This window comes from Equus przewalskii, chromosome 3, assembly GCF_037783145.1.
Source record: "Equus przewalskii isolate Varuska chromosome 3, EquPr2, whole genome shotgun sequence".
Classification (NCBI taxonomy): domain Eukaryota; kingdom Metazoa; phylum Chordata; class Mammalia; order Perissodactyla; family Equidae; genus Equus; species Equus przewalskii.
This window is the reverse complement of record NC_091833.1, coordinates 37,006,675-37,032,636: the sequence shown is the minus strand read 5'-3', so window position 1 is coordinate 37,032,636 and position 25,962 is coordinate 37,006,675. Positions and strand designations below refer to the sequence as shown.

Sequence of the window (25,962 nt, the reverse complement as noted above, 5' to 3'; positions counted from 1 at the left end):
CATATGGTGGAAGTACTATAGTTTGATAGTATATACCTCTCTCCAAGTCTACGTCCAGTGATGTCCAATGGCTTGAAATGGCCCACAGTAGAAGTATTTACCCCAGAGAAATTTGAAACCACCACAATCAGAGCATTTTTTATTCCTAGAGAGCCAGTTTTCAAACATTTACCAACACATCAGTGATGACAGGGCCCTTCAAACTGCCCTGACTTACTGTCCATGACGAGTAACTGAGCTTCAGTTACAGGGAAACGCGTAATGGCTCAAGAACAGATCGATATTTTTTTTTTTTAAAGATTTTATTTTTTTCCTTTTTCTCCCCAAAGCCCCCCGGTACATAGTTGTGTATTCTTAGTTCTGGGTCCTTCCAGTTGTGGCATGTGGGACACCACCTCAGCGTGGCCTGATGAGCGGTGCCACGTCCATGCTCAGGATTCGAACCGACGAAACACTGGGCTGCCTGCAGCGGAGCGCACGAACTTAACCACTCGGCCACGGGGCCGTCCCCCAGATCAATATTTTTGCTACAGAATAACACTTATAACACCTGTTTTCCGTGCTACTCAGTGTTTTTCTTACTTCCAGGTTCCCTAAGGTTGAGAACACCAAAGTCTACTGGAAAAGAGAGGATGCTAATACTTTATTTCTGGAGTTCCAAGTAAAAAATATATAAAATATTACAAGGGCTGTTAAATACAGAAAATTGTAACAGGCAAAAAATAGGAAAGACAAACAACTCTGTATAATCAAATTTCTATTCATGTAAGAATAGGGGAAATGAGACGAAAATGAGAGGGAGCAAATGATGATACAAGAGGCAAGTTTATTCTAAACCCCCATTCAGCTTTTTAAAGGTAGATGACATCACCAATTTTAAGTCCAGGCTTACCAAATATGTCGGATAATATTACTGGGAATTTAAAGTTACAGATTCAGGAACATACTACAGCAGTCCAGAGAGAATCAAATAAACTGTGCGAGATAAAGTCTTAGTGCAAAAGATAGAGCTACTGCCATGGTTGAGTGTCCATTACAAGTTAATTCTAAAAAGTACTAGGAGAAATGAAGGATTTCAAAAGGGATAGAAACCATCATAAATGTTAGGGTCTAAAGGCATATACATTTAAAATATAACCAAACAAATCATGCATATGACTTTCAATAAGACGTCTGTTATGTCTCACATGGCATTCAAATAGAAGTTAAAGAAAAGGCCTACCTGGATTACAGTGAGGGACTTGAGCACGGGTAACGACAACTATTGAGAGTGGTGCACACAAAGAGCGGCAGTTTGGTATTGAGTTGGGGGACCAAACAAATAATCCTTAAACCAGTCAATGCCCTCTGTAATCACTTCACCAATAAACTGGACAAAATAGATGGAACTTTACCAGAGTAATCAGTTTAGAGGTACAGGGTTTTTTTTAAAAACTAAAAATAAGGAGGAAATACAAATTCCCAAGGAAATAACTTCTTCCTCTCTCTAGGAACTTAAAATTTGATGAAAGAGATTGAAAAATGCCACATGAAAAATACCTAAAGATTATACAAAACTAATAAATGTAATAATGACTTGCTGAATATTTCCACAATTAAAATTAAACCCTTGTCCTGATTTCCAAAATCAGTTCCTCTTCTGACTGACCTATTTAGGTCAATGTATTTTCTAGTCACTGAGATTCAATAGAGGAGTAATATTTTTCTTTCACCCTTCTCTTTCCTTATTAGTCTCCATTTTTACTTCTTTGGGCCTTCAAATGCATATTACACCTTAAATTTTATAATATACATTTAAAGAGATTTTCCTCATCAGCTATTTGCATAACGACTCTGTGAGTTAAGCAGAAGTTACTAACATTTCAACATTCTGTTGAAGGCCTACAAGGTGACTGGCATGTAAATAGGAAGCAGAGTAAGACAGGTTAAATGACTTGCCCAAGCTGACAGACCAGTAATGATAAGTCCTATGATTCTAAAGTCAACATTCTTTTCATTACACTGTGATGCCTCTCATCAGCTCATATTTGGTCCATTACTGTAGATTCCTAGTGGGCTCTTACTTCTCCAGTCTATCTTGCATATGACTATCCGATTAAGCATGGCTTTTATTAAAAGATACCACAATAAAGAAGTTTTCAATGGTTTCCTACTGTATAGAGAATAAAAGTCAGAACTTAATCTCTGCTTTTATACATGAAATTTTTTTCTTTTTTTTTTCTTTTTTTTTTGAGGAAGATTAGCCCTGAGCTAACTACTACCAATCCTCCTCTTTTTGCTGAGGAAGACTGGCCCTGAGCTAACATCCGTGCCCATCTTCCTCTACTTTATATGTGGGACGCCTGCCACAGCATGGCTTTTTGCCAAGTGGTGCCATGTCTACACCCTGGATCTGAACCAGTGAACCCCGGGCCGCCGAGAAGCAGAATGTGGGAACTTAACCGCTGTGCCACCGGGCCAGCCCCTATACATGAAATTTCTAATCAAAAACTGGGCTCCTCATCTTCCTTCGAACATATTGTTAACTTCCCTGAAACTGTGCCTTTGCGTTCAACAGTGTTTCCCTTCGTGAGTAACAAATCCCTAAGTAACACTTATTGCAGGGGACCTGGACACATATACTATATCAAATGTAAATAATATATATAATGTATATAAATACATTATTATATTTATTATACACTTTTTTATAGTTTATAGACTAAACATATGTACAATTACTACCTTGTGTGTTTTGATGGAGGGGGGGCAGGGGGTATCCAGTAAAACTGTTGACATTAAAAATGAGTCCTTTGCAATTCTACTTCTGGTAATGAAGAACTAGGTGGTTTTGATCATGCTTCTGCTGAGAACAACTAGAAAAGTTGGGCCAAAACAAAAAACGACATGTTTAAAGGTACTGGAAAGTGACCAAACTGGTGAGGAGTGCAGGGCAAAGTCGAGGAGAGGGAGACAGGATGGAGACAGGCTTGTGGCACTTGGGGCCCCCTTTCCACTGGAGGCATCTGTCTCTTCTCTTCCAGAGAAGGTGAATGAACAGCTCTGTGAAAGCTCCCAGGCCTAGATGGGGTGAGAACGGAGAAAAAGTGCAGTATGAAGCTCACCAAGGAAGAGATAAATCCCTCAGTCTTTCAGTTGAGACCTTGAAGGGCTACACCCTGGGAGTCAGGGTGAACTGCAAATAGATCAGAACTGGCAGGGATGGAATCATCTCAGGCCCTGCTAGATTGTAGTGATCTGAGTTTGCTAATAGCCCTAGTTTAGCTGCCTTATATAGAAGCAAACAAATCCTCTATAGAGGAAAGTAATGGTTATCTAGAGCCTCAAAATACCAGTACAATATTTTATACACAATATCCAGCACACCTGAAAAATAATCAGAGTGGCTGACCCTGTGTGCAGTGGTTAGGTTTGTGTGCTCCGCCTCGGTGGCCCGGGGTTCGTCGCTTTGAATCCAGGATGAGGACGTGCACACTGCTCATCAGGCCACGCTGTGGTAAGCGTCCCACATATAAAGTAGAAGTAGATGGGCAGGGATGGTAGCTTAGGGCCAGTCTTCCTCAGCAAAAAGAGGAGGATTGGTGGCAGATGTTAGCTCAGGGCTAATCTTCCTCAAAAAAAACAAAAACAAAAATAATCAGGTATATGAGAAGAAATGACAAAACCAGAGAAGCAACAGATCATAGAAACAGCACCCCACAGGGATTATGAGATGAAGACTTTAAAATGCTATGATTGATATGTTCAGGAACTTAAAATATAAGAGTAAGCATGTCTGTAGAAAATGGAAATACAAAGAACCAAATGGAAATTCTATTATTGAGACACAAATTAAAAACACAGTGGATGGATTTAATAGCCAATTAGAGGCATACCTTTGAGATACTGAAGGTGTGGTTCCAGACCACTGAGATAAAGCAAATAGTGCAATAAAGTGAGTCACACGAATTTTTTGGTTTCCCAGGGCATATAAAAGTTATGTTTAGACTATACTGTAGTCTACTGAGTGTGCAACAGCATTATGTCTAAAAAAACACTGCACATACCTTAATTGAAAAATACTTTATTGCTAAAAAATTACTAAGCATCATCTGAACCTTCAGCAAGTCATAATCTTTTTGCTGGTGGAAGGTCTTGTAAAAAACACAGTATCTGCAAAGTGCAGTAAAGCAAAATGCAGTGAAATGAGGTATGCTTGTATACAGAGCTGAAGACAAAATTAGGGAATTTGAAGAAATTCAGAAGAAAATATGCAGACAGATTTATAGGAAGACAAAAGGATGGAAAAAATAAAGTGGAAAAGACATAATGAAGACCCAAAAGGAGAGGAGTGACAGACTGTAACAAGAGACACTTGAATAAATGTCTAAAGTAAGCAAAAGGCATCAGGCCTCAGATTCAAGAAGCAGTATAAACTTTAAGCAAGAAAGGACAAAGGAAATCACACCTAAGACATCACAGTAAAACTGCTGAAAATCAGAGAGGAAACTTTTAAGCATCCAGAGGAAAAAGACAGATCACTTTATCAAATGAATGACAGTAAGACAGCTGCTTTCAGCCAAATGATGCTCTCTTCACAGCACTAAAAGAAAATATTGCCAACTGAGAGCTCATATTCAAATAACTTTCAGGTCCAGCCCATTGGCGTAGTGGTTAAGTTCATGCACTCCACCTTGGCGGCCCAGGGTTCACAGGTTCGGATCCCGGGCGCGGACATAAACACTGCTCATCAAGCCACGGCATCCCCCATAAAATAGAGGAAGACTGGCAACAGATGTTAGCTTAGAGCCAATCTTCCTCACAAAAAAATAAATAATAATAATATAACTTTAAAAAATTAAGGCAAAATAAAGGTATTTTCAAACAGAAATTGAGAATTTGTCACCAGCATTTCTGCCTTAGAAGAGTAGCCTTCGAGCAAAGAGAAATGATCTCAGATGGACACTCTCAAATTCCGGAAGGGATGGACAGCAATGAAAAGGAAAAATATCTGAGTAAATCTCAATGAATATTAACTTTGCAAAACAGTGCTCATATATTGTGATGTTAAAAACACAGAGATTTAAAACATAATGGTAACACACAAATTGAAGGAGAGGGTAAATAAAGTGGTCTAAGGAGAGGGTAAATAAAGTGGTACACTGTCCAAGAAGTAGACAACGTACTGATGTATATTTTAGTGTCTGAGGCTTTTAGAAGTCAAGAACACACATTCTAATTTCTAGAGTAATGAATAACAGAATGGGAAAAGAACATATAAGTAAAAGGCTAATCAAAAGAAAAAGATGGAATAAAAAGAAAAACCTTGATCAATCCCAAAGAAAGCAGAGAATAAAAGAGTGAACAACAGGTGAAACAAAAAACAGTACGATGGCAGCTTTAAAGGCCCATAAACCAGTAACTACATTAAATGCAAATTGATTATCCAGGGGCTGGCCCTGTGGCCGGCCGAGTGGTTAAGTTTGCACTCCACTGCAGGCGGCCCAGTGTTTCGTCGGTTCGGATCCTGGGCACGGATCTAACCACGCTGAGGCAGCGTCCCACATGCCACAACTAGATAGGACCCACAGCTAAGAATACACAACTATGTACCGGGGGGGCTTTGGGGAGAAAAAGGAAAAAAATAAAATCTTAAAAAAAATTTGATTATCCAATTAAAAGACAAAGACTATCACCTTCAAGCTATAAAGATACATCTTTAACCCGTTTTCAAGAAACAAATCTTAAATATTAGAATGCAGAATAGCTTAAAGTCAAAGATATACCATGCAAAAACTAATTAGAAAGATGGTGTGGCTAGGCTAACATCCAGGTAGATTTCAGGCAAGAAGCAATACAAAAGATAAAAAGATTGCGTGTCAGAGTCCTAACAGGAAACAAATGGCACACTACGGATCATTTAAGGAAAGTTTATTTACAAAGGGACTAATTTTGTGTGTAGGCTGTAAGAGAATTACATTACAAAGATAGCTCTGTAACCCAAGGCAGGGGAGCTGTACCACCCTTAGGCCTTAAGAGACAGGAGAGAAGTTAAGCAGAACCTGGAAGGAGAGAGAACTGTGAGGAGGTCCTGTGAGAGCAGCAATAAGCTCTGGGCAAGATGCATGCTCCGTTTCACAGAGCCTCTGATGCAGGGAGCCCGGCGGAATAAACAGGCTCGCCTCACTCTCTTCCCCCATGTGATCTCCTCTCATCATCAGCTACAAAATCATCATGAAGTGCTATCAACTGTCATACCCTCAGCTGAAACCAAACACAGTGGCCACCCCGGAATTCTTCATATATGGTAGCGGAGAAAAGAAACAAGTAACAAGACATAATCATGAAACCTGCTTGTCAGCCGCTCACAAGGCCTGGACTCATAAGCGAAGCTGCTTTCTCTCACTGCCCAGTCCAGGTTTCTCTCACTTTGTCTGCACCTCGGCTGAATGGGATTCTTTACCGGGGGGTGTGGGGTTACCCTACCTTGTATTAGACTCTTCGCCAAGAGAGCACTAAGTAGCATCCCAGTGAATACCCCACCTTCCGTATAGAGTCCTTCTTACTCCACTATATAGCAGCAATCCAAATCCCCGTTAAAACGGAGCCCTCACCTCTGCCGGCAGAGTGATCCCCTTCTCTCTCTGTTCGCTAGTAAGAGCAAGAGCCCAAACTTGCCAGCGAGCAGTGTCCACTTCTAACTCACTGAACTATGTTTCCCTAGGAAGCATTCCTCCTTTGAGCACTAAGACCTCCGAAACCACTGACTCCAACGTTTCAGGAACCAAAAAGTCCCCTCAAGGGGGTTATTAGGTACGACGAAGAACCTAACAAAAATGTGTACATGTGTACACCAAGAGATGGACACAAGAATGTTCACAGCGGCACTCCTCATAACAGCCAAAAAATGGAAACATCTCCAATGTCTACAACAGTAGAACGGATAAAGTGCGATATATTCGTAAAGCAGAATACTGCATAGCAATGAAAATGAATGAACAACTGCGCCAGGTAACAACATGGATGGATCTCACAAACAATGTTAAGTGAAGGAAGCCAGACACAAAAGACTACATTACAATTAATATAAAAGTTAACCACTGACAAATCCAAGCTTTGGTGTTAAAATTCAGGACATTGATTACCTTTGGGAAGAAAGAAGAGTAATGACTAAGACGGGGCATAGCAATGTTGTAGTTGTGGATGTGGGTGGTGCTTACCTAGTTATCTTCACTTTGTGATAAGTCATGCTGAACAAGTATATTTGCTCTTTTCTATATGTATGTTATGCTTCCATTGAAAAACTTATTTTTATAAAAATTCATATAATTGCCCCTTGTGTGTGATATATAATTTTTCTGGATGCTTCTAAGATGTGTTTGTTCAGGGGCTGGGCCGGTGACGCAGTGGTTAAGCACACACGTTCCACTTTGGAGGCCCTGGGTTTGCTGGTTCGGATCCCGGGTGCAGACATGGCACCGTGTTCCAGGCCATGCTGTAGCAGGAGTCCCACATATAAAGTAGAGGAAGATGGGCATGGATGTTAGCTCAGGGCCAGTCTTCCTCAGCAAAAAGAGGAGGATTGGCAGCAGATGTTAGCTCAAGGCTAATCTTCCTCAAAAAGAAAAAAAAAGAAAGATGTTTTTGTTTTATTTTATCAGTTTGATAAAACTGATATAAAGTTTTCATATAAACTGATTTCATACAAAGTTTGATTTATATAATCAAATATCTGATTGATATCATATAATCATATAAAGTTCGATTGTAAGTGCATAGGTGTGATTTTAATTGTAATTTTCCTGCTTGTGGTTCACTGAGCTTTGTGGATTTGTAATTTTATTCTTTTTATCAAGTTTGGAAAACAAGCTGCCAGTATTTTTTTTTAAAATTGGACATATATAAAATAGAGAGACCACTCTCATCTCCACTTTGCATACCTTTTGGGGAAGATGGCACCATACATCGATTACTGGTTTTAGGCATGTACTTCATTCTATAGGCCAGCATCTCTAATTTGCAGTTATTGTCTCCCAACTGGCCCCATAAACTGAGCCAGTTTCCAATTTGTTCTCAAGTTCCTGTTCAGGTTATCAACTCATAAGCCACTAACAACGAACCAGCATATACCTTTACCTCAGGCCATATCTTCTAAAGTCTTTCCCAATGGAAGGATTTCTCTTTACTGTTGTGTTTCAGGACCACTAATGAATGATGGTGTTGTGCAGTGACCACTCACAGCCAGCTATGGCCAGCTCACTGCAGATCCTTTTGTGAATGAACAAGACCCACACTTTTTTCCTTTCCATTAACTGGTCAGAGGGGAGCCAGTTTACATGGGTTGAGGGAGAAGTGCTAAAGGAGTAGGGCAGGGACTATAGCAGTTTGAGTCACCTGCTCATTCCATTTAGTTGTAGCTGTGCTCTCAGTCTTGTAGGGAGTGGCCTACTGCTGTGCTCATCCAGACACATGGTTTGGTGAGTCAGATGACACTAGTTTGTGATGGGCAATTTCATTATTCACACAGCCACTTGACGTCCCAGGGTCAGATGTTCCATCCCTACCATGGACCAGCAGCAAATCAGGAGCTGCTTTCCAAAGACACAAAACAAAATGTTCTTGGCTGAGGAAGACATATCTTTACTTCATAACCGAGGGGTCTGCGTTGTAATTCTACTGGAACTTACCAGAGGCTTCATATAACATCTTTACCACGTGAACTTCCAGTATCGTTGGATCTACCCAATCGTAAGGCCCAGCTGACAAGACAGTTTGCTCTGGGCCCCACTCAAAACTAGTAGTCTTACAGTTACCCAGAAAACAGGTTAGAGCAGGTCACCCAAATTCTATTATTATGTTTTGTTGCCTCCAGAACCCAGAAAGGCCTGCCACACATGTTGCCTCTTTCTTTGTTGTGGTGGTGGAAAATACAACCACCCGTCACTCACTTGAACGGATATCCTAACATGTCTCAGCCACTGGACCCCTAGAAACTTGTGGCAGGTCCTGGAAGTTTTACAGGGTTTATCTTGCATCTTCTAGCATGCATGTCTTACCAAAGCACGTAGAGTACTTGCTACTTCCTGCTCATTGGGTTCATTTAACATAATTTCAGTACTATAATAGATCACTGTGATATTCTATGGCAGAGCAAGACAATCACACCATAGAGAGAACAGGAAAGTTGACATAACCCTCAGACAAAACAGTAAAGGCTTACTGTTGTCCCTTACATTTAAATGCAATCTGCTGGGGCCGACCCCACGGCCAGGTGGTTAAGTTTACATGCTCCCCTTTGGTGGCCTGGGGTTTTTCTGGTTTGGATCCTGGGCACAGACATGGCACCACTCATCAGGCCATGCTCAGGCAGTGTCTCACATAGCACAACCAGAAGGACCTGCAACTTGAATATACAACTATGCACTGGGGGACTTTGGGGAGAAGAAGCAGCAAAAAAAAAGAAGGTTGGCAACAGATGTTAGCTCAGGTGCCAAAATAAACAAACAAATAAATGCAATCTGCTTCTGATTTTCCTTACTGATTGGAATGGGGGGGCGGGGTTGCAGATCAATACCTATATATCACATTAAAGTCTATGTTAGGGGCTGGCCCCATGGCTGAGCGGTTAAGTTCATGCGCTCTGCTTCGGCGGCCTGGGGTTTGCCGGTTTGGATCCTGGGCACAAACCTACACACCACTCATCAAGCCATGCTGAGGCTGCATCCCACATAGAAGAACTACAATAACTTAGAACTAGGATATATACCTATGTACTGGGGCTTTGGGGAGAAAAGAAAAAAAGAAGAGGAAGATTGGCAACAGATGTTAGCTCATGGCAACTCTTCCTCACCAAAAAGCATTAAAAAAAAGTCTACATTAATTTCCTCCAATGAAGACACCACACCTAGAACAACCAACACAACTGGCATCCCCACCTGATGAAGCCTTGCAATAATCTACATTCATTCTTCATTACCCATCTGGGTTTTGCATTCTCATCCTCTATGATCCATCTGGTGACCACAAACGGAATTTTAATGGGAATGTGGTGTGACTCACCATGCCAGCATGGTGACACTAATTTTTGCTATTTCCTCAGGGAGTGGTACTTTTTGTTTACTCTCTTGGTGAGGGAGTGGTAGCAAGCAGTTCTGAACTTCTTCATTGCCCTCCCTACCATAATAGCACTCACTCCCTTGTTCAGGAAACCAAAATGAAGATTGTTTCTGTTATTAAAATATATCTATTCTTATTATACATCTGGGACTGGAGAAATAATCACAGCATGAGTCTCTCTGGACTCAGTGTTAGCCAGACTCAGGCCAAGACTCCATCTGTCACTTGACTTTCTCAGGCCCCCTATTCTAACCAGTCGTCCAAGGTAGAGTTTTGGGTCTCCGGGTATTAGTATAACCTAAGAGACAATGTCTAATAAGCCTCAAGAGGTCTAGATATTTTCCTTTCTCCAGTAAATCGCCACTAGAGAAGGATTAGGGCAGTGATTCCCAAACTTGCTCATGGGAATTACCTGGAGAGCTTCAAAAAATACCAATGCCTGGGTCTCACCTCCAGAAATCATAGATTTAATTGGTCTGGGGTGCATCCTGGTCTTCAGAATACTAACATGTCCTAACATGCAGACAAGTTGGGGAACCACCGGATTAGGGGAAGATTCATGGTTATACAATATGGCTGCATTGCAAGGTTCTTCTTTAAAGGGACCCAATCTCTCCACCACCAAGGAGTCCCACGTGGGTAAACTGGATGAGATGCTTCAAATTTCACTACAATAACACAAGTTAGTTTGCTTCCCAGAATTTTTCCACCTATATATGTCAAGCAGCTCAGTAGGTTACCTAATCTATTTCATTTCTAGGGACCTTGTAAGCATTTAGCCATTACCACCTCTCTCTGTGGGTCAAAACACTCTGGTTAACATTCTCTTCTTTCATTTATTATGGTAATTGTGCCCACCTTGTCTCCGATGGTTATGCGCCATCATGTGGCCTCTACCACTCTGGGATTCTTATTTCTACTGAGATCAGGAAACCCAGTTCCACTACAGCATTCATCACCATCATCCTGGCAAAGGACAGCCACTTCAGAGCTCTCTGAGAATGCTGGGGCTCCTATCACCAATGCATTTCTTAATAACTTGGTGAGAGTTGAGGATGGCTAAGGAGCTTTTGTACTCCCTCCTCTACAGTATGCCAGGGGATTTCTTGCATTTTGAAATTATTATTTCAAATTTTATTTATAGACCCTTTATTGTTTGTAGGGTATCATTGAGTCCAAGCCTCATCCTAGCAAACTATTAATTCCAATATATTAAATCTTGATTCTCAGGTGAGTACACCCTGCCAATAAATTTGCCATGATCAAATCTTACATTTATTCCCCTTCGGTGTAACACCCTTAGTGCCCACTTCCATATATACTCTCCAGGTCCCTCCTGATCAAAACGGCAAGGACTTTAACTCCTGTGTACTTGCTAGAGCTGGCCACACACTTCTCTGATGAGGCTACCTTGGGATTTAATGGGAGGTACTGGGAAGTGTGAGGGTAAGTTCTCAGAACAAGTACCAGCTGACGAGAGAGCTGTCCCAAGAGGAGGCTGGCTTCCTCAGAGAACAAAGGAAGTTCAGGAGATATGGACGTTCAGAGTTCTCAGCTCCATTTTTGTCTGCCCATTCTATGTCTTAGGGCCCCTCCTTCCTCACCAGTGCTCTTACCTCAGAGTCAGAAAACTGAAGGAATTGAGCATTTAATTGGTGCTACAAATCTACTTTATCTGTCCACTGATTACAGATGAAGGACTCCTTCAAAGCTGCAGTGGAGGAGTTCTGATTCACTACACACATTCTTAATAGTTTATTCATAGTTTTTATGTTTTTCTTTTTCTTTTGTACATTCTGTTTAGGACCGTAACAGAAGCCTGGTAGATCCACAGACTTTATAATTACTATGGTTACCATGGTGATACTTTCTCCTCCCCACCCCCCTTCACTCCATCCCATGCTATTAATGGTAGTCATAACAGTACTATAAGCCGTGGATTACCTGTGATCCCTTTCCACAGAGCAATGAGGTTATCTGCGTGATTGATTTTACATGTGTGTGTGTATCTAATCCAATCTCAGAATCCCATTTTGAGGGTGTTATTTCTTGTAACAACTCCTGGTATCAATTACTTTATCAGTTAGGGTTTTAAGAAGAAATAGAAGGCACACTCAAAATAATTTAAGAAAGTTTCCATTCTAAATTCCAATCTAAAGATTGGTAAAAATACAGTACATTAAAATTAAGAACTTTTTTTCAAAAGACAAAATTAAGAAAATGAAAAGACAAACCATGTTATGGTAAAGGATATTTGGTGCGGATATAGTTGAACAAGAATGCATATCTAGAATATATAACGTCCTAAAAATCAATAAGAATAAGACTGACAACCCAAAAGAAATGTGAGCAAGTGACTTGAATAAGCACTTCAAAAAAAGAGGATCTCCAAATGGCAAATAACATAAAATGGCGCTCAATCTCTACAGTCCTCAGGAAAATGCAAATTAATGCCAAAATGAGATGTCCCAAGACACTCATCAGAACGGCTAAAGTTAAAAAGACTGACAATACCAAGCGTTGCCCAGGGTATGGAGAAGAAGAAACTTTCATATACAGTACTGCTGGTGGGGATATAAATAACGTAAACTTTGGAAAACTGTCATTCTTCATAAAATTTGAGCATACCTCAATGACCAAAGAATATTAATCCTAAGTATTCTCTCAATAGAAATGTCTGCCTATGCACACCAAGAGACACATAAAAAGATGCTTGTGGCATCATTATTGGTTAACAGCTCAAAAGCAGAAACAAACCAAATATCAACAATAGAATAGATAAATATATTTGGTTTATCCATATAATGGAATATAGCAATGAATATGAACAAACTACTTCTACGAACAGATGAATCTCACAAATATAATGGTGAAATATACATTTAATCTTATTTATGTAAGATTCAAAAAGAGGCAAAACTGCTCTATGGTCCTAAGTTAGTAGAGTGGTTACATTCTAAGAGGAGAGACAGGATAGTTATTGGGAGGTTGCACAAGAGGGTTCCTATGTAACTGGTAATATTCTATCTCCTGGGTGGTGGATACAGGGGTATTTTTACTCTATAATAGATACTTCATTTACTTCTGCAGTATGCTATATTTCAATTTTTTTAAAAGGGTACTCCTAAAAAGATTGGGAACTATTGGTTTATGCCACTCTGCCCCTCTCCATCAATTCTAATACTTCTTCCTTCGAGACCTAGTTCATTTCAGATTCCACATCTTACATAAAGCCCAACCACTCTAGCTAGAAGCGATTTATCTTTCTTACTGGTTTTATCACATCTCCTAGGAGGTAGTATAATATAGTAGGAATAGTATGGGCTAAGGGGCTTGGCCTTTGCCCTGCAAGGCAAAAAAAAGCAGGAGGGTAACATGGTCATATTTGTATCTGCTCACCATCAACTTGTTTAACCAATTTTACTTATTTATATTTCTTTGAGTATGTGGACAAATATAAAAATTTACCTATGCACATAAGTGTAAATATACCCTGTGTCAGATTGTTATGTTTGCTCTCAATGACTCATGCCTCTTTTGTTCATGCCTCTCTGCAATATGCCTTTGCCATTTTTACTATCAAAAGGTCGTTTATTTCCCCACCTCTTAAATCTAGGCTAGTTTGGTGACTTGCTTTGATCATAGAATGCAGCAGACGTGACTCTGTGCAACTTCTTAGATGAGGTTTAGAGAGGCTTTGCAGCTTCCTTCTTCACCTTTGGGAATACTGACTGCTCTGAGATCACTATGCTGTGAATAAGTCTGGGATGAAAGGGCACGTGAAGGGAGACAGCCACATGAATGAGCTCAGGGAAAACCAACAGAAAAACTTCCTAGCCAAATCACAGCATGGTAAGAAATAGTAACATTGTTGTTTTAAGGCATTAAATTTTGGGGTAGGTTTGTAATGCAGGAATAGATAATTTGGGGGAAAAAAATGTTCCTTTTCCCTTGTTACCTAGCTCACCTATTAATCTATAGTCTGTTGTGGTAGAGACCACTCTTGTCTCTCAATGTCCTTTCTTCTCTTCTTCCTTTAGTATTAGAACCCCTAAGTTTTAGCTTGGTGTATGACCACACAGCTAAGGACCTATATTTCCTAGCCTCCCTTGAAGGTTTAGCCATATGACTACATTTTGGCCCATGGGCTCTAAGTGGAAATGATGGCTGCAACTTCTATGACAAGCCCTTAAAAAGAAGAGGTGTACTCTTTTTCCACTTCCCCTCCCCAGATATATCATGGCAGGAGCTGTAATATAGCCATTTAAGGCCGTGAGACAGAAACCACATATTGAGTGTAGCAGTTTAACAAGCTAGAAGGAGCCTGGACCCCTAATGCCTGGAGCTGCTGTATCAGTCCTGAACTGACTATCCCTAAACTGTATGGAAGGGAAAAATACACATCCATCTTAAGTCATTATTATTTTGGCCTTAGAGCAACCAAACCTATATCACAAGTAATATGTATTTTCTGTTATTTCCCCCAAATAATTATATACAAATTTATGTGTATGTAAATATACATTTACAAATATAAATATTTTGATTGTATACACACACACACAAATATCCAAACATTTATATGTGTTGATGATGTTGTTTTACAGGCTGGGATCATATTATACACATTTTTCTCCATCTTATTTTTTCTCATTTAGCAATATTTTGTGGAAATCACAATCCAAATCATATGCTTCAATTCATTCCTCTTGATAGGATTCGTAAGCTGTAATTCATTCAACCACATTGTTTTTAAAAGCAAAAGACTGAAAACAATGCAAATGTCCTTCATAAGGGCTGGTAAAATAAATTTCAGCATTCTTGTAGTGGAACACTATGCAGCTGTTAAAGGATGAGGAATCTCATTATGGAGCTAATTAAATACCTGTAAGAGCTATTGTTAACCAAAAAAATGAGATATGGAACATAGTACACATTATGATAATCTCTTTTAAAAAAGGGAGAATGTAAATTTCTATTGGTATAAAAAAGCTCGGGGAATCATCTCACACCTGTTAGAATGGTTATCATCAAAAAGACAAGAAATAACAAGTGTTGGCAGGATGTGGAGAAAAGGGACCTCTCATACACTGCTGGTGGGAACCTAAATTGGTGCAGCCACTATGGAAAACAGCATGCAGTTCCTCAAAAAATTAAGAACAGAAATATTATATGATCCAGCACTTCCACTTCTGGGTATTTATCCAAAGAAAATGAAAACACTAACTCAAAGAGATATCTGCACTCCTTGTTCGCTGCAGCGTTACATGCAACAGCCAAGACACAGCCGCACCTGAGCGCCCATCAACGGATGAATGGAGAAGGAGGATGTGAGATGGACAGATATAATGGAATATCATTCAGCCATGAAAAAAGAATAAAATCTTGCCATTTGTGACAACATGGATGGACCCTGAGGACATTATGCTAAGTGAAATAAGTCAGACAGAGAAAGACACTGTATGATCTCACTTATATGTAGAATCTAAAAAACAAAAACAAACAAAAATACAAGCTCAGAGATACAGAGAACAGACTGGTGGTTGCCAGAGGCAGGGAGTGGTGGGTGAATGAAATGAGAGAAGGGAGGTACAAACTTCCAGTTATAAAATAAATAAGTCATGGGGATGTAATGTACAGCATAGTGACTACAGTTAATAATACTGTCTTGAATATTTGAAAGTTGCTAAGAGAGTAAATCTTAAAAGTTCACATCACAAGAAAAAAAAATTCTCTAACTATGTAGGGTGATGGATGTTAACTAGACTTATCGTGGTGACCATTTCACAATACATACAAATACTGAGTCATCATGTTGTACATCTGAAGCTAATTAATGTTGTATGTCAATTATACCTCAATTTTTAAAAAAACACCATGGCAAGACGACAGAATGCAGAAGGGGGGTGGAAAAAGCTCTGAGAAGGTACGTACATGAGAAACTCATAAAAACAGTTGTGGGATGGGTGGTGTTGGCATGGGAAATGGGCGGATGGAACATATGTGGGGGAAACTTCAACTCAAAACATAAATCTATCTATGTAGATACACACACACACCATTTGAATGAACTGCCTACTCAAAAAGAAAGGAAAAAGAAAAACCGTTCCTACAGTGACTTCTCCCATTTCCTTCATGTGATTCTTGTCATCAGTTTCCCTACCCAACCCTCTTCCTCCAGCGGGAGAGGCCCACCTCACAGCACCTTGCAAGCGCCCAACTGGACGCACGCTTATCTCAGCACCCGGCAGACAGACACATCACAAATGCTAGTTGAATCATAAAAATGGTTTGCCAATTTGTTAGGCCTAAATGCCATCTCACTATTATTTTAATTTGCATTTTCCTGATTTCTCCTGATTCTGAGAATCTTTTCACATTTGGATTTACTCTTTGCTGAGTTTATATTCTTTGCCCACTCATTTTTCTGTTGAATTGCTTGTTCCCTTGCTGTGAATTCCTTTTTTCTTTTTTTTCCCTGCTTTATCTCCCCAAATCCCCCCTGGTACATAGTTGTATATCTTAGTTGCAGGTCCTTCTACTTGTGGCATGTGGGACACCACCTCAATGTGGCCTGACGAGCAGTGCCATGTCCACGCCCAGGACGAACCAGTGAAACCCTGAGCCACTGCAGCAGAGCTCACAAACTTAACCACTCGGCCATGGGGCCAGCCCCCCCTTAATGTGAATTTCTAAGAGCTCTTTGTATATTATAGATGTTAAACCTCCTTGCAAACACTTTTCTAAATTTATTGTATATCTATCAACAACTATGTCTATATCTTTTTGCACACAAGTTTTTCTTTAAATGGACATATGTCTTTTTTGAGAAGAATGTGTATTTTGCCATTGTTAGGTGAAGTATGTGATAAATGTCAACTAGATCCAGTTGATTGATGGTAAGACACAGTTCAACCACATCCTCACTGATTTTCTCCCTGCTGGATCTATTGATTACTGAAAGAGGGGTGATGAAGTCTCCAACTGTAACAGTGGATTTGTCTGCTTCTCTTTGCAGTTCTATAACTTTTTTGCCTTAGCTTTTTTTTTTTTTTGCTTTAGCTATTTGAATGCTCTGTTGTTAGACGTACATATGTCAGAGGTGGCTGTATCTTTCTGGAGCATTGACCCTTTATCATTATGTAACGCCCCTCTCTATCCCTGATAACTTTCCTTGTTCTGAAATCTGTTTTGTCTGAAAGCAACTATGGCTTTCTTTTCATTAGTATTAGCTTGGTGGATCTCTGTCCATTCTTTTAATCTATCTGTGTCTTTATATTTAAAGCAGATTTCTTCGTATGGTTCCTGAGAAAATGGAGAATTAGTAAGCGCTGTGGACTTCCTCTCTTCAAATCAACCCCAGGTTACCACAGAGACAAGGCAGCAACGGTTTGAGGAATAAGGTCAAAAACTGTGAGGAAAGCCCAGTTAGGCTTAGGAGCAAGTTCTTAAGTATTGTTCCTGCCACTCCCCCGCATTGCTTTGGGACAATCAGTGCCAGACAGCTGATTGCCCCAGAAATCATCAGCAACAGATCAGGCTTCTCAGTGTAGAGTAACATAAAGACTCTGTTGAAGTGAGTTGCTGTTGAAAAAGAACGTGGGCTGACCAGATACTCTAGAGCTTGGGACATTCACTCCCCTGCTCCTTCCCAAACCTCCAAGATTGTGGTGGATTACAGCAGCCTTCCGCTGGAATATGATTTTCAAGGCAAATGCTGTCCAAAGAAACAGTAGCAGAGACAGCGTACTCGAGTCCTGGCGGGGCCTGGAGCTCTCTGCTCTCGAACCCTCACTCTTGTGGAAGGGATAAAGCTAAAGTCGGCCCTTTTGCTCTTCCAACACATCCATTATCAGAAAGGGTAGTAGAGAACATGCGTTTGTGAATCAAAGTACTTAGACACCAGAGGAGTATGATCACAATATAACACAACAAACTAAACAACAAATACCAACTGAGGCAGGATTATAGGAACAGAGATACAGATGAAATTTTTAAAATTTTGCAATTTAATAATTTAAAAAACAATTCAATTATTCATTCAACAAATTTTTACTGAGCACCTACCAAGTGTCAGGCACTGAGGATTCATCAGTGAACAAGACACACAAAAAGCTTGTGTAACTTACTTTCTAGTGGTGGGAAATGGCATGAGGGACAGAGATAAAAATATACAAACAACGAAATACCTAACTAACAAACCATTTTAGAATGTAATATGTGCTATAAAAATAAAGCAGGGTAGGGGCTGGCCTGGTGACACAGTGGTTAAGTTTGCACATTCTGCTTCAGCGGCCGGGTTTGCCAGTTTAGATCCCAGGTGCAGACCTAGGCACTACTTATCAAGCCATGCTGTGGCAGGTGTCCCACATAAAACAGAGGAAGATGGGCACGGATGTTAGCTCAGGGCCAGTCTTCCTCAGGCAAAAGAGGAGGATTGGCAGTACATGTTAACTCAGGGCTAATCTTCCTCAAAAATAAATAAATAAATAAGGCAGGATAAGGCAGATTGAGATTGCTGAAAAGGGTCACAATTTTAACATGAAACTAAGCCTAAATAAGAGTCAAGAAGATGCTGAGTGGCAGGTTAATAACGTGTGAAGAAAGAACAAAACATCATAAAGATGTCACGTGAGAACATCAGGTATGAAAATATGAATTTAAAAAACATTATAGATGGGTAAATAGCAGGGTGGGTCAGATTTTATGATGCTTTTGAGGTACAGAATTTTAATATTTTTATGCAGTCAAAATCTCTAGATCTTCTTGAGGTTTCCCATGCTTTTGTGTTTGGAAAAAAATCTTTATCTAGAGATTGTTTTTAGCTTTATTAATAAAATATTCTAAATTTTAAAATAATATTTGTACATAGTAACAAATTCAAACAAAATAGCAAGTTACAAGACCTCATCAACTCTTCCCATTCTCCTTCCTATAGAAGTAATCATTTTTCTATGTAACCTTCCAAAAATTTTCTACGTATAATCAAATATGCGTATATACATGTTTTTAAAATTTATAAATAGGATACTATACACATTTTGCGCAGCTTGCTTTTTTACCCCACACATATGGATCTACTCTAGAGATTGTTTTAAATGACAGAAAAGATTTCATTTAGAAGGCAAAATTAGAGATAACAAAAAGATCAGCAGTTGCCGGTGTTTGGGCAGGCTGGGTAGGGATGAGTCGGTGAAACGCAGGGCATTTTTAGGACAGTGAAACTATCCTGTATGATACTATCATGCTAGATACACGACATTACGCATTTGTCAAAACCTACAGAACTGTACAACACCAAGAGTGAACCCTACTGTAAACCATGCACATTAGTTAATAATAATGTATCATTACTGGTTTATCAATTATAACAAATGTACCACATTAATGCAGGACATTAGTAGGAGGAACTGAGTATATGTGTGTGGTGGGGGTGTCAAATGGGAACTCTCTGTATTTTCTCCTCCATATTTCTGTAAACCTAGAACTGCTCTAAAAAAATCAAGTCTATTAAAAAAAACTTCATTTAGAAAAGCTATAGTTAAAGCTTTGCATAGGATATTTTAGAGATGGAAGCTAGGGGTCAAATGGCAGGCAGGTTGTTGCTATGGGCCAGGCTAAAACGACCAGTACTAAGAGCAGACGAAATCAGTCTGAATAGATTGGCTAATACCAAAGAAAACTGCACCTGAGAAAGTCTTAAGTGGAATTTAAAGTTTCTGATTTAAAGAAGTAATCTGCCAAAAATAGTATGTTAATCAGGAGTAGCAAAAAACAATAAGCTTAAGAATTATGAGAATAAAAGGGAAATGTGGGGCTGGCCTGGTGGCCTAGTGATTAAGTTTGCACACTCCACTTTGGCAGCCCGAGGTTTGTGGGTTCAGATTCCGGGAGCAGACCTATGCACCGCTCATCAAGCCATGCTGTGGCAGCATCCCACATAAAGAATAGAGGAAGATGGGCACAGATGTTAGCTCAGGGCCTATCTTCCTCACCAAAAAAACGAGAGAGAGAGAGAGAGAGAGAGGGAAATATGGCTGAAAAGATGTGAGTAGCCAAAATTAACATGTTGAATATGTTATTTTTAAGTTAAGAAGACATGGAAGAACCAGGAAATTATCCATCTGCTGTTTGGCATTGCTTATGCTCTTAAATTGTTTATTTCCAGATTTTTATAACCTATATATTTTCTTAACAAATCAGCCATTAAAAAGATATTATTGGGTGCCTTGAATCTGAATAGCATTATTCTATACAAAACGCAGCTCTCTGTGAGTTTACAAGCTTAGAGGCAAAACATAAAAAAAAAAGTTAGATGATATAAATCAAGATATTATTAAATCTCAAATTCTATGCACACCAGTAGTATAACAAAGCATTAGTTAGATCCCTGTTTTCTTTAATGCCTCGTTCATCAGCACTCAGAGTAAGCCAGTTCCACAAACTTCTGAGGTGAATAAGAATCTGCCCTATTATTTTAATCAAGATTACAGTAAGCACAGAATTACTAAAACAAAAAAGGTGACTTCCAAAAAAAAAAAAGAACTTCGAAAATCTATAAAATTAAGCTTTTTATTATGTACGTATACATGTATCTATGCATATATTTACTTAACTGAATCTTTTTCTAGTCAATGACTGCAAAAGTGGCATCTCAATCTACACTCACAGAATTACAGGGTATAAAGGGTTTTCAAAGCTCACTCTATTCTACCATGTGTCTTAAGGAATTTTCTATACGGCAATTCTATATACTGCTTGTTTTTAGTGCCACAGAGTCTTATGGAAGATGATTTTAAAATAGTTTTACCATAGGTTATTAATTTACAGACACCAGTTTTGTTTCTCTACTTTTGCTTTTATTTCCAGTTTGCTGCATTTCCTCTTAAAACTGTGAGTAAGGCAAGGCGGTTAAAATGCGGTTCCTCATAAACAAAGGGGGAGTATAATGTAAGAATGTCAAACATCAAAATCATAATACTCTTTTTGATGTTTTGTTTATCACTTAAAAAAGTTTGAATGACTAAATTGATAGGTTTAATAAAAATTCTTCTTAAAAATGTGCTTAGTTTCTCATGTAATAATCATTAATTTAACCCCAAACCATGGCCCATGAGGGTAAGCCTCAATTTGTTCAAACATATTAGGAGTTCACAATTTCACCTTACTGTTCAAAATCATCAATCTGTAATTCCTTTCACCTCTCTCTTACTTTGGGTTTCATATTTCCTTGATCACATATCCTACTTTTTCTTGGTTTAATCCTCATTTAGGTGGTACACATCCTTCATTAGCTTCTTGAGAAAGGATAAATGGAATGTACATTTTTTGAGACCTTTTAGGTTTGAAAATAACTTTATTCCAGCCTCACAATTGATTGATAGCTTAGCTTGTATAGAATACTAAATTAGAAGTAATTTTCCTTCAGAATTTGAAGCACTGCTCCATTATCCTTTCCCTTTCAGAGTGGCTGTTGAGAAGTCCAACACATTCACCTTTGCAGGCATGACATGAAAACCGCTTTTTCCTCTCCATAGACTTGCACAAGCCACTCTTTGTCTCTCTGCTCCTTATCTTTGTATAGTAGAGTAATGGGAGATGGGAGATACACAGAGAAAGAGCTCCAGCAATCTGCAGGGGTCCCCTTAAGCATTTTATACTTACAGCAATCTTAACGAGATCCCCAAGAGCCACAGGTGATTAGGAACGACACTTGATGGCATCATACTGACTCTGCAGCCCGAGGGCAACCACTGTAAAAGACAAAGCAAGATGCGGCTATAATAAAAAAGATGTGCTGACAGTGAGGCAAAAATAATAATTACGATGACAATAAAAAATAACACTACTGTGCACGAATACATGCCAGGTACTGTTTCAATTGCTTTCTGTGTAATAATTCACTGAATTAGTATATACAATACAACCTTAAGAGGTAGATATTATCTACATCTTCATAGGTTATATAATTACCCTGGCAGAGCCAGAATTCTAGTCCAAACAGTGTAGCTCCGGAGTCTGTGGTCTTAACTATTATGCTATACTACCTTCCAGTAGTAGATGGTAGTAGTTTTTTGTTGTTTGTTGTATTACTTCTAAATATCTTTTCTTGACAACATAAAAAGTTGGCAAATCTATGTTGATTTTCTCAATTAAAAAATGTATTGGTTGGTGAAATCTAAAAGCCTGGAAATCACCAGTTGCCAGGGCCAGTAGAGAGCAAGAAAATGAAAACTTGTGAGAAGGCAAGTGCGGGAGCAAGGTCTTGGAGGATGAGCTCTAGAACACGGAGGGCAGTGAGGTGCGAGCAGACACTATGTGTAGGAGGAATTACAGGCCCGGTTAGAGCTGACGGTGAGGAAAGCTTCTCTGGTAACTAAAAATCAAGGTCATCTGAGCTCAGAATAAGCCTGGTAGTAACAATTGGAATGTTTAATAAGCAAATAAGGTAGAACAGTGAAGATGTGGAGCAAGTTTTGTGAGGATTGGGGAAAACAAGTCAATCCAGGAATGGATGGACAGACTAGAAAAACAGAGATGGTTTTGACACTAATTATCTTGATGAAGTCAAAGACTAAGTTTAGTGGGAGTAAGGGAGTAGAAGATGGATAAACTAATGCATCAAGTTGTGGTCAGAAGGGAGTATTTCTGAATTTCAGATCTCAAAGCAAGAGTAAAGGCTCATTCATTGATGATGATGATGAAGATAACAGCCATTCATTAAGCACACTAAACAAATTAATTATATCTAGTCATAACAACCATTAATATCAGTATATTACAGAGGAGAAACTGAGGTCTTAATGAATTTTCAATAAAATTCAAGTTTTTTTCATAGATCTTTTTTTTTCTTTAGGAAGACTGGCCCTGAGCTAACTGCTGCCAATCCTCCTCTTTTGGCTGAGGAAGACTGGCCCTGAGCTAACATCCATGCCCATCTTCCTCTACTTTCTATGTAGGACACCTAGCACAGTATGGCTTGCCAAGCGGTGCCATGTCTGTACCCGGGAAGTGAACTGGCGAACCCCGGGCGACCGAGAAGCAGAATGTGCAAACTTAACCACTGTGCCACCGGGCCTGCCCTTTTCACAGATCTTCAACAAGATGACTCTGAAATTCATACAGAGTAGAAAAAGACTTGGCATTTCCAAGACAATTTTAAAGAAAATAGGTGGACGTTAACTGTTCTCAATGTCCTGCTGGGTATTAACACATTATAAAAACTTATGAACTTATTATAAACATTTACTATAGAAGCTGTAGCAATTATGATAGTATGGTAATGTCATAGAGGTCATACAAATTGATCAATGGAAAAGAATGAACAATCCATATCCATGTGGAAACTCTGTGTGGAAAACTGATTTGAGATCAGTGACATTACAAACCATGAAAGAAAAGTTAAACTATTCAAGAAATGCTGCTAGAACAATTAATTGCTCATACATAAAATAAATAAAATTAGATCTCTACCTCACGCACAAAAAAATAGGTTGATTAAAAACCTAAATATGAAGAATAAAAGTTTAAAACTTTTAGCAAAAAAATAGAAGAGTATCTTTGTGATTTTGAAGTAGTAAAGGCTTTCATAAACAAGACTTTCAAAGCACAAAATAGAAAGGAAAAGATGAATAAATCTGACTACATTCAAACTAAATTTCAGTATAAGACACCACAAACAAACGTCAAAGACAAGGTACAGACTGGAAAATAGGCAACCAATATAACCAACAAGGTATTATTATCCAGAAAACATAAATCAGTGAAAAACATGAGCAAAGTGCTAGCAAAATAGGCAGAGATGTCCAGGAGGCATTTGGAAGTAGTACAGAGAAATCCAGGCTGGAATAGAGACTTGGGCTACCCTAGCTTTTGATCACATTTGAATTAATGGGACTAGACGAGCTCACAGAAGGACAGCATGTGAGGCAATCTGAGACCTGCACTAACCAGGACACAGAGGAGGCCGAGGATCACTGATCCTCACTCAACTTCTTAACACTAAATAATAACTCCCTTAACTTTATTCACATATTGATCATTTTGTCTGGCCTTTTCTGACCATAAAGTATCTTTATGTCTTTTAAAAACGGACTCTAAATATAAGCAATAAACGCTAATAAAAGCAGATTTTGTTGGACACTCTCAGAAGGTGGTCGGATAAACCTGTCACTTCTATTTAGAACAATATTATCTTCAGCCCTCTGTTTTGTGTACTGCCAAGAAGGCAGGCCTGTGGAAAAGAAATGCAAATTTAAAAATATGAATGAAACAGGACTAAAAAAATTTTTTTTAAAGATTGGCACCTGAGCTAACATCTATTGCCAATCTTTTTTCCCCTTCTTCTTCTCCCCAAATCCCCCGGTACATAGTTGTATGTTCTAGCTGTGGGTCCTTCCACTTGTGGCATGTGGGACGCCGCCTCAGCGTGGCCTGACGAGCGGTGCCGTGTCCCCGCCCAGGATTTGAACCCGCAAAACCCTGGGCCGCCCACCCGGAGCGCCAGAACTTAACCACTCGGCCACTCTCTAGATATACTTTCTAGATATTGATCTGGGTGGTGGTCACATCAAATCATACATTTGGCACTTGAGCATTTTACTTTATCTCTTGAGGTATATATTTTTTAATTCCTTTAAAGGAAACTTCCTAGAGGCCTTAAAAATCTCACTCAACACAGCTAGTCTTGCCCTTGTCAAGATGACAAAGCCTCTAAAGAACAAACACTCAGTGGCCTTCTCCAAGCTTTTCTTCCCCTACCGTGCCCCACTCCCAGCCCCGGCCTGCCTGAGCCGTCTCCTGAGGACGCCTCTACACCCGATCCGCGCTTGACGGAGCCGCCGCGGGCCGTCCCAGGGCCACCACCTTCGGGACGAATAAGCTACGGGGTCCTCGTTTAACCAAACGAAAAGCTCGCTCCGAAAAGGAAATTGAGAGGCGAGTGCAGCGTAGACGCCGACCTTTCCAGCATCTCTTCCACACTGCCCTAGCTCAGGAACACGACCTGTATCTAAACATCTTCAGAGACGTCTCATTTTAACTGTACGTTAACAATTTTCAACAGGGCAAGACGAGAGAAGAATCGGTTTATCTAGATTTCAAGGCACTCTTACTGACCTTAATTTTTTAATCAAGGACAAACACAAATACTAAATGTACACAGTCCAGAGAACGAAATGTTGCTTAAAAAAATTCCTTCTCTTTCTCACTTTAAAATGAAAATACGAACGCAAAAATAAAACATGAAACGTATTTATGCCACTGGCTGCCACAGTACGTGCCACAGCAGGAAAGGGGCCCCGCGCAGCCGGCCGCCTCGGCCCGCGCGCTCCGGGGCTCGGCCACCCGGACTCCGGGGCTCGGCCACCCGGACTCCGGGGCTCGGCCGGCGGGACTCCGGGGCTCGGTCGGCGGGGCTCCGGGGCTCGGCCACCCGGACTCCGGGGCTCGGCCCGCGCGCTCCGAGGCTCGGCCACCTGGACTCCGGGGCTCGGCCGGCGGGGCTCCGGGGCTGTCCTTCCGATACCCCCTTCAGCAAAAATATGACACAAAGTGACGTCAAGGAGGGTGTGCCAAGGGAGTGAAGCTGTCTCCTCTCACCTTTCAATTGTTTAAAAGAAGTTAATAAAAATTAGTAAAACGTCAAGATCTGCACGGAGACTTGAGTTTGAGCAGAAGCCGGGAACATAAACTAAAGGAAACCCTGAGGTTCACACTCTTCAGCACTTTCCCGGGGTCAGTCAGCCGAAGAAAGCGCTGTCTGCGGAGGCAACGGCAGCGCTGCGGCCGCCCGGGCCGGGCGGAGGGCGGGGCGCGGGCGGAGGGCGGGGCGCAGGCCGAGGGCCCCGCGCCGCCGGAGCGCGCACG

General features: G+C 40.1%; 1 protein-coding gene across 4 annotated transcripts in view; it reads right to left on the bottom strand.

Moving 5' to 3' along the window:
* The window catches only part of UBE2D3 (ubiquitin conjugating enzyme E2 D3), a 71,240-nt gene that overhangs the window by 44,726 nt on the left and 552 nt on the right, over positions 1–25,962 (bottom strand). For 2 of the 4 annotated variants that reach the window (XM_070614132.1, XM_070614139.1), the window contains exon 2: positions 21,760–21,848. The gene's annotated coding sequence lies outside the window, so the exon portion shown is untranslated. Of the gene's footprint in view, positions 1–21,759; positions 21,849–25,695; positions 25,942–25,962 lie in introns of those variants that run through there. The other 2 variants (XM_070614140.1, XM_070614141.1) reach the window with 2 other exon arrangements.